Below are 9,322 nucleotides of genomic sequence, written 5' to 3'. Positions count from 1 at the left end.
AAAAAAAAAAAAAAAAAAAAAAAAAAAAAAAAAAAATTTATAGATTATGAAGAACTGACTCAGACGTTATCTAGCTCAACACCCTTACTTTCATGATTATGGAAGGATAAAAGGAGAGTAAATTCTAAATTCAAAACACAATTTTGAAATGTTATTTTAGAATAATAGCTTGAGACGCTTAGAGTAAATCAATGAATTAAACACATCCTACATTACTCATATGGTAGCAGTAAGCAATTTTAATTATATTAGGTCAGATTTGATGTGGTTTTCTAATAAAGCAGATTCTTGCTTAGAGCAACTGTGCATTAAATCTATTAAATATGTGAAAATGCTGTGCATTTGGGAAAGATTAATTTGAAATTTGTCATGTTGCTTTCCTCTATTTTGACTTTGGCTATTCATTTACATTTAAAAATAGTGCTTCAAGGTTGGGTGAGTTCTTACAGTTTTCAGATAATCTGATCTGCAACTATGTCCTAAAAGTAAGATAATCCCATCTGTGACATTAATAAACTATTGATTTAAATTTAAATACCTTGAGCTCAAGTTGCAAATCAATCTGATAAAAAAGACACAGGGGAGTAGGACCCGTTCCTCTTTGGAAATAATGACTATTCTACCCCAATATAATCCTTTGATTGGCCCTGGTTTCCAAAGTGCCTAAGTATATTGTTTTTACTATAAACTGCTTCAAATCTTCTCTGGGAGTGAGAAGGGCATAAATCCATAAATAGAGTCAAAGTGAGTCATGAATTAGTCAATAGGGAAATTGTCAAAGGATTGCGTTTATCTATATGGCCAGAACAGTTCTGCTGGTTAGGATTTGGGACAAAATACAAAAACACCACCCACTTCGCAGGCTGAAAAAAGAATGAAGATAAGTTATAACCGCTGATAGCTTCCTAATCCAAAAGAAAGAAAAGCCAATTATCCTTTTCCAATTTTGACTCACAAAATCTATTGGTTGGAATGGGCTTTCTAGGTCATCTGGGCTTTTTCCTCCATCTGATGCAGGAACGTCCTAGATTCTACACTGAATCTCTGGTTGCCCAGTGACAGAGCACCTGAGCTAAACCAAGGCGATGCATCTCATCTTTGCCTGGCCCTAATCTTTACAAAGTCCTCGGAATGGTGAGTCAAATCTTTCTCCCCTTCATAGTCATCCACTTGTAAGGTGAGTCAAATTTCGCTTTTACAACCCAGTAATGCATGTCTTCTATCATACTTCCCCTGCCTTAGGATGAGTTCTGCCATAAAAGCTAGGAAAATATACTTCTAATGAGCTGAATCAGCTACTATCATCATTTTATGTTGATACACACTTCTCAGATTTTTTTTTCCTGTTTTTCTCTTACTTTGTTCAGGTAACAAAGCTGTACAAAGCATATTGAGGCAGAATGCACCTATAAATTATGTGTTCATTTTTTCATTTCCTAATTAAAGAATTAAGGGCTTTCTTCTATAGGCTTTGATCTTGGAATAAAAGTCAGGCCATCTAGACTTGCTTTTAGAGCCTCTCTGTTTAATATGATAGTCATTAGGTACACGAGGCTATTGAGCACTTATGATATGAGCACAGTGATAGAACTGAATTTTGTATTTTATTTAACACTAGTTAATTTAAATTTAACTGTTTCCATTCAACTTAAGTTTATTATTTTAGTAGGCTTACAATTTACTTTAAACATTGCATTGTGTAAGGTACAATTGTTTCATTATAGAGTCCATGTCTGGCACATGCATCATTTTTGGTATACATAAATGTGTGGCCCATCTAATACATGCCAAAGGATTGATTTGGATTAAATGGTTTTTTTTTCTATGCACAGACTGCAAGAGTTACAATAATGTTTGTGGAAATCATACTTGGTAAATTGAAATGTTATTTTAATCATAATAGCATTGTTATATTTCCAGTAGAAAAAAATAAGTATGGACAACATTTTAAGTAAAAGCATACTACTCATGTAAAATCAAGTGGAAGCTAGAAACTAGAATTATAATAAGAGAAGTGAAAAAAAGAGAGACCAGAGAATGTCAGAATTTTCACAAAAGATGACAATTACAATTTGCTGAGGCAGAGCAAAATGAAAAAGCAGCCTCTTCATTGCGAAAAAATTATAACCGAGTTCAGTGGCTCAGCCTGTAATCCCGCGCCTTTGGGAGGCTGAGGTGAGTGGATTGCCTAAGCCCGTGGGTTCGAGACCCGCCTGGGCAGCGAGACCTCATCTCTACAATAAATCAAAAAATCAGCCAGGCGTGGTTGCGCATGCCTGTAATTCCGGCTACTCGGAAGGCTGAGGCGGAAGGATCGCCGGAGCCCGGCAGGTCGAGGCTGCAGTGGCCAGAAGCGGCCGCTGCACTCCAGTCTGTGCGATAGAGTGAGACTCCAACTCAAAAAAAAAAAAAAGAAAAGAAAAAATTATAGAAAATTAAGTGAGCAAAATTAAAAGACATTTCAGAAAATACTCTGTGAATTTGATAAGAAGTTTCCTCCAAGCCAAGCTCGGTGGCTCAGCTTGTAATCCTGCGCATTTGGGAAGCTGAGGTGAGTGGATTGCCTGAGCCCGCGGGTTCAAGACCCGCCTGGGCAGGCGAGACCTCATCTCTACAATTAAAAAAAAAAAAAAAATTAGCCGGGCGTGGTAGCGCGCGCCTGTAATTCCAGCTACGCTGAAGGCTGAGGCGGAAGGATCGCCGGAGCCCAGCAGGTCGAGGCTGGGAGCGGCCACGGCACTCCAGTCTGGGCGACAGAGTGAGACTCCAACTCAAAAAAAAAAAAAAAAGTTTCCTCTAAACAGTCAAAAAGTATTTGATGAAATTAGTTTTCTAAAATCAGAATAAATTCTAACAACATTTAAAATGATTTTTCCATGGACTCTACGTTGGTAATTTTAACCACCTCTATATCTGTTTGGATCCTTACACAAAAAAGAAAATTTTTTTTTGAGTTGGAGTCTCACTCGGTCGCCCAGACTGGAGTGCAGTGGTCGCTCCCGGCCACCGCAGCCTCGACCTGCTGGGCTCCGGCGATCCTTCCGCCTCAGCCTTCGGCGTAGCTGGAATTACAGGCATGTGCTACCACGCCAGCTGACTTTTTTTTGATTTATTGTAGAGATGAGGTCTCGCCAAGTTACCCAGCCGGGTCTCGAACCCGTTGGCTCAGGCAAGGAAAATAATTTTAGAATAGAGATATGGCAAAATAAGTTATTTCAGTTATTAAAACTTTTATTAGAAAATTATTTTTTAAATATTTTAAAAGATGTTTTACAAAAGACAAAAGATCTTCAGTTAAGCCACCGAGTGACTATTTGTAAAATCAAAGACTTATCAACAATATCAAAACCAACTGACTCAAAATTAGAAAAACTGCAAACATTTTTCTTCAGCTTTAGTTGAGTTATATGATATGTCACTGTCTGATTAATACTTTGATTAGCTTTTATCTCAAGTAACTTCTAAAATTACAAAGAAATGTCAATTCCCAGTCTAAAAAATTACACTCATGGCATAGATATTTTTGAAAACTGTGAAGTTGTCAAAGAATTTTAGCAAGATATGAAAAAAAAATAGTTGTCTATTATGACAGACAGTGCTCTAGTTATATTAGGCTGAAAAATTTAGATTTACTGAAATTTTATAACAAAGAAACTGATGCTTCCCTTATTGCTTTATAGAAATATGTTACATATTGAAAATATCTAATCAGTTTTCTGAAACTTGTCATGGATAGAATTTTCTAAATAATTCAGTACACACCAAATGCTATGAAAATTAATTCACTTGTAAAATTTTTACAGTAAGTAAAAGACAGTTTAGTAATCTTGTGTTCTTTGTTGGTTGGGTCATAAAAGAGTTTTGCAAAGATTCGCTATAATGTTAACTCTAATTCAAGATTTTCTTGAAGCAAAAGAAATGCTTGACAAATATTTAATAATCAAAGACAAAAAAGGGCAGTGTGATCCATGTCCCAAAAAATGACAGTGTGATTTATGTTTTCTTCCTGATATAACACTGCATATAAATGAGTTAAATTGACATTCCAAGGAAAGTAGAAGTAGTATTAATGACCTAGTAATAAAGTATGAGAATTTATGTTAAAATAGAAACTTTTCATGATACAATTCAATAATAATAATCTTGTAATTTAAAAAAATATTAATTAATATATCAAAGGTAATCAACAGCATTATATAAATTGCTGCCAAAACTAAAAGAAAAAGTTAAATAACTGCTGATTGTGATAAATGAAAAGATGCTTTTCAACTTATGCAATACTACTTTGAATTTGATGGTGATAGTACTAAGTTGACACAAGGGTTAGTAAATTGACAACTTGAACATAGTTCTGAAATTATAGGGATAACTGATTCCAAGCAAGTCAAGTAAATTATTTTATTTTATTTATTTATCTATCTATCTATTTATTTATTTATTTATTTTTGAGTTGGAGTCTCACTCTGTCACCCAGACTGGAGTGCAGTGGCCACACCCGGCTAATTTTTTGATTTATTGTAGAGATGAGGTCTCACCAAGTTGCCAGGCGGTTCTCGAACCCGCGGGCTCAGGCAATCCACTCACTTCAGCCTCCCAAAGCGCGGGATTACAGGCTGAGCCACCGAGCCCGGCTAAGTAAATTATTTTAAAAATGAACCAACTTTGTAAGATAGATACAACTATTAAAGGAAAATAGTATTTTTTAGTACTTGATTCAGTTATTGGAAATCTTTTAGGTAGATCTATTGTTACTCGGGTAAGTGAATTTACATTTTTCCACTGTAAATTTTAAAACTAAATAAAGTTCAAATATTTCTAATAAAGATGTAACATCTAAATTGATATGCATTGTAAATGTAAAACACATGCCAGATTTTGAAGACTATATGAAAACAAAATGAAAAATATTTCATAAATAATGTTTTATATTGATTATGAGTTGAAATGATAATATTTTGGATAGTCTGGGTTAAATAAAATATATGCTTAAATTAATTTTATTAAATAGTCATGAATACTGATATAAATAAATAATGCTTTCCAATAAATAAATAACTGAGGAAGAATAGGCAAATCTCCTATGCAGAATTTCAAATGACCCATGTGACACTTTCCCCTCAAGGAAGTAGAACATAACTCCCACCTCTTAAATTTTCTTTCCAAAGAGTTCAATATGGAAAGAGATGGGAGTGGACTTTACAGTGGAGAAACCTGGCAAACACTACCTCAGTCAGATGATCAAGGTTATCATTTAAATGCCATCTATATCAGATATAGGTGAGACTCAAGGTACAATTCATGCCGAGGCAAATTGCTCTCTAGCTGTGGACCTATAAAGTCAAATATGTTATTTGCTCTCAAAATACAATGGTAGAACAAGTATAAGCTAGACATTTCCATTCCGAAAGGAAGAACTAGAAAAAAAGAAAGGGATAACAAGTCCCAAGTAAATCTAAAATTCAACAGGGCAAACAACATTAAATTTTAAAGTTCAAGAATAATTTTTAACTCAGTGTTCCACCTTCTAAACGCATTGAAATAGGGGTTGGGCCCCTAAGGCTCCAGGTGGTCCCGCCTCATAGCATTCCCGGGCACATAGCTCATAGTACATAGCTCTTACTGGTTATGGTCAGGTGACTTCAGATCTCCCAGACTGAAATTGCACACTGGTAACTATATTAGTTTGAAATCTCAGGGGCAGCCTTGCCCCTGTGGCTCCACTAGGTATTGCCCTAGTGGTGGCTATCTGCCATAGCCAAGCCCCACAATGGCCTTCTGCTTGAGTTATGGGCCCAAAACTCCAGGCAACTCCATCCTTCTAAATCTGGGTGGAGGTTACCACACCTCCATGACTGATGTATTCTGCATACCAGTGGAGATGGCACCACCCAGACACTTCCATGGTTTACCTCTTGTGCCCTCTAGAAGGGTAGCTACTAGACTCACTGGAAATATACCTGGGGTGACCAAGGAGCACTGAGATGGAATGCAGGAAGCAGAGCCTTGAGGTGGTTTCAGACAGCCAGGACCAAGGTCTTGCAGGAAGCTTTGATCCCTACTTTGAAATCATTCTGCCCCCAAGGCCCTTGCACTCTGAACCTCTGATAAGAGGAACAGCACCAATGATCTTCAAAATGCCTTCAGTGTTATTCTTCATTTTCTTAATAAATAGCACCTGACCAATCCATACTAATCTTTTATTAAACAATAGCTTGACCATAACCTTGATGTTCTCTCTGAAATATGCTTTCTCATTCCTTTCAACATGGACAGACTGAGAATTTTCCAAATCTTTAAATTCTGTTCCTTTTCTTATTAAAAATCCCATCTTGAAATTGTTTCTCTCTTCTCCCATTTTATTGTAAACTTCCAAGAGAAACCAAGCTGCATGCTCAACACTTTGCTTAGGAATTTCATCAGCCAAATATTTTATTGTTCACAAGTTCTACATTCTACAAAACACTGGGACATGAACAAAACTCAGCTACATTCTTCACCGTTTCACATTAAAGAGAGAATTTTCTCCAGTTCCAATCATATATTTCTCATTTCCATCTGAGACTTTGTAAGAAAAGACTTTACTGTTTTTATTCTAGCCAACTTTCTGTTTGTGACCACTTAGACATTCTCTAAGAAGACTGAGGCTTTCCCTACAGCTTTTTTCTTTTCAGCCCTCACTACAATTGCCCTTTATGATCCATTAATGGTATCGTCGATTTTTTCTAGTACACACATCTAAACTCTCCCAGCTTCTATCCATTACACAGTTCCAAAGCCATTTCCAAATTTCAGGTATTTGCTACAGTGGTATTCAATTTATGGTATCAATTTCTGTCTTAGTTCATTTGAGTTGCTATTTAAAAAAATACCACCAACCCTGTAGCCCATAAAGAGCAGAAATGTATTTCTCATCATCCTGTAGTTTCAGAAGTCCCATATCAAGGCACCAACAGATTCTGTGTCTAGTAAGGTCCTGTTTCCTTATTCATAGATGACACCTTCTCACTGTCCTCACATGAAAAAAGGTTCTACCCAGCTCTCTCTTGTTTCTCTGACAAGAGCACTAATCCCATTTGTACCATCTTTATGATCTAATTAATTCCCAAAGGCCCCAACACATTGGGGGATAGGATTTCAACATATAGATTTGTTGGGGATTGGAGTAGCACAAACATTTAGACCATAGCAAAGACATTTACAAAATACCAAACGAGTTTCCTTAAACTATCAAGGTGGGCCAGGCTCGGTGGCTCAGCCTGTAATCCCAGTGCTTTGGGAGGCCGAGGTGAGTGGATTGCCTGAGCCCGCGGGTTTGAGACCCGCCTGGGCAACTTGACAAGACCTCATCTCTACAATAAATCAAAAAATTAGCCATGCGTGGTAGCGTGCACCTGTAGTTCCAGCTACTTGGAAGGTTGAGGTGGAAGGATAGTCGGAGCCCAGCAGGTCGAGGCTGCGGTGGCCGGGAGCAGCCACTGCACTCCAGTCTGGGTGACAGAGTGAGACTGCAACGCTAAATAAATAAATAAATAAATAAAAATTTAAAAAATAAAAAATAAACTATCAAGGTCATCAAAACAAGGGAAGTCTGAGAAACTGTCACAGTCTGAAGAAAACAAGGAGACATGATAGGTATCTCAGATGGGATCCTGAAACAGAATGAGAACATAGCTGGGCTTGGTGGCCCAGCCTGTAATCCCAGAGCTTTGGGAGGCCGAGGTGAGTGAATTGCCTGAGCCCACGGGTTCGAGACCCGCCTGGGCAACTTGGCGAGACCTCATCTTTACAATACATTTTTAAAAATTAGCCGGGCGTGGTAGCGCACACCTGTAGTTCCGGCTACTTGGAAGGCTGAGGCAGAAGGATCGCCGGAGCCCAGCAGGTCGAGGCTGCGGTGACTAGGAACGTGCCACTGCACTCCAGTCTGGGCGACAGAGTGAGACTCCAACTCAAAAAAAAAAAAGAAAGAAAGAGGACATTAGGAAAAAACAAAGGAAATATGAATAAACTATGGGTATTAGTTAATTATAATGTACAGTAAGTCTCCTACATATGAATGAGTTCCATTCAGAGAGCTCGTTCATAAGTCCAATTTGTTCATAATTCCAACAAAGTTAACCAAGTTACCCAACTAACACAATTAGTTATATAATATCGTACTGTAATAGGTTTATAATACTTTTCACACATAAAATCCATAATACATAATATATACATAATACATATAATACATAATATTCAAGCAAACTCAAAAAATAAAGAAAACATTTTTAATCTTACAGTACAGCATGTGACAATGTACACCAGACACATGAACTAACTTAAGTGATTGGACATGCAAACACACATTTGCATCTTTGAAAGTTTGAAGTGTGACCATTCATATGTAGGGGACTTACTGTATCAGTATTGGTTTATTAATTGTGACAAATATACCATACTAAAGTAAAATGATGGCATTAGAAGAAGTTGGCCATGGAATATACAAGAACTCTCTATATCATTTTTGCAAATTTTCTTTACATTGAAAATTATTGTGAGATAAAAATGTTTCTACAAGAGTTAACAATAATATATAGTTCCAAATAGCTAGAAGGAGGATATTGAAAGTTTCTGATACAAAGAAATGATAAATGTTGAGATAACAAATATACTAATTACCCTGATCTGATCACTACACATTATATATACCAGAACATCACTATGTACCCCATAAATATGTATAATTATATGTCAATTTAAAAAATTAATTTCACCACCTTCTTCTTTTGTAATGTGGATACTAAATATTTTTAAATTACACATAGGTCTTGCATTATGATGCTACTCTACAGCATTGCTTTAGAGAATGGAGTTGCTATGGTGGACCAGTTGTCTGAACACCTCCTGACTGAAGTTTTTTTACCATTTACCACATGTATCACATACTCTCCTAGCCTGAGGTTCTCATATATAGAATGAGAATTAAAAGGTTGTTGCGAGTATTGCATAAGATAGTTTATTTGAAGGAAACTAGCACAATTCCTGGCCTATAATAAACAAACACTTATTGACAACTACCATGTACTGTATTCTTGCTCTTCAAAAGGAGGAAAATAATTACAATGCAATACCAGTAGCCCTGGGGAAATCACAAAAAAGGAATGACTACACAGAGAACAACATCTGACCTGGATTTTTAAGGATTGAGTAGAGAGTCCCACACAGGTTCAGAAAAACTGTTTATTTCTCGCCCAGGCTGGAGCACAGTGCCATGCTCATGGTCACCGCAGCCTCAACCTGCTGGGCTCAGGCAATCCTTCCGCCTCAGCCTTTCCTTTTT

At 36.9% G+C, this 9,322-nt stretch overlaps 1 long non-coding RNA gene across 1 annotated transcript in view; it reads left to right on the top strand.

Moving 5' to 3' along the window:
* The first annotated feature begins 1,092 nt into the window (after nucleotides 1–1,092).
* Nucleotides 1,093–9,322, top strand: part of LOC110596464 — a 14,970-nt gene continuing 6,740 nt past the window's right edge. Inside the window, exon 1 of the long non-coding RNA XR_002482478.1 lies at nucleotides 1,093–1,177. This is a non-coding gene — a long non-coding RNA (uncharacterized LOC110596464). The remainder of the gene's footprint in view (nucleotides 1,178–9,322) is intronic.

Source organism: Carlito syrichta, unplaced genomic scaffold (assembly GCF_000164805.1).
Source record: "Carlito syrichta isolate Samal-C Ts95f unplaced genomic scaffold, Tarsius_syrichta-2.0.1 Scaffold309285, whole genome shotgun sequence".
NCBI classification, from domain to species: Eukaryota; Metazoa; Chordata; class Mammalia; order Primates; family Tarsiidae; genus Carlito; species Carlito syrichta.
Note: the sequence above shows the minus strand (reverse complement) of the source record. Positions and strands in the feature narration are given on the sequence as shown.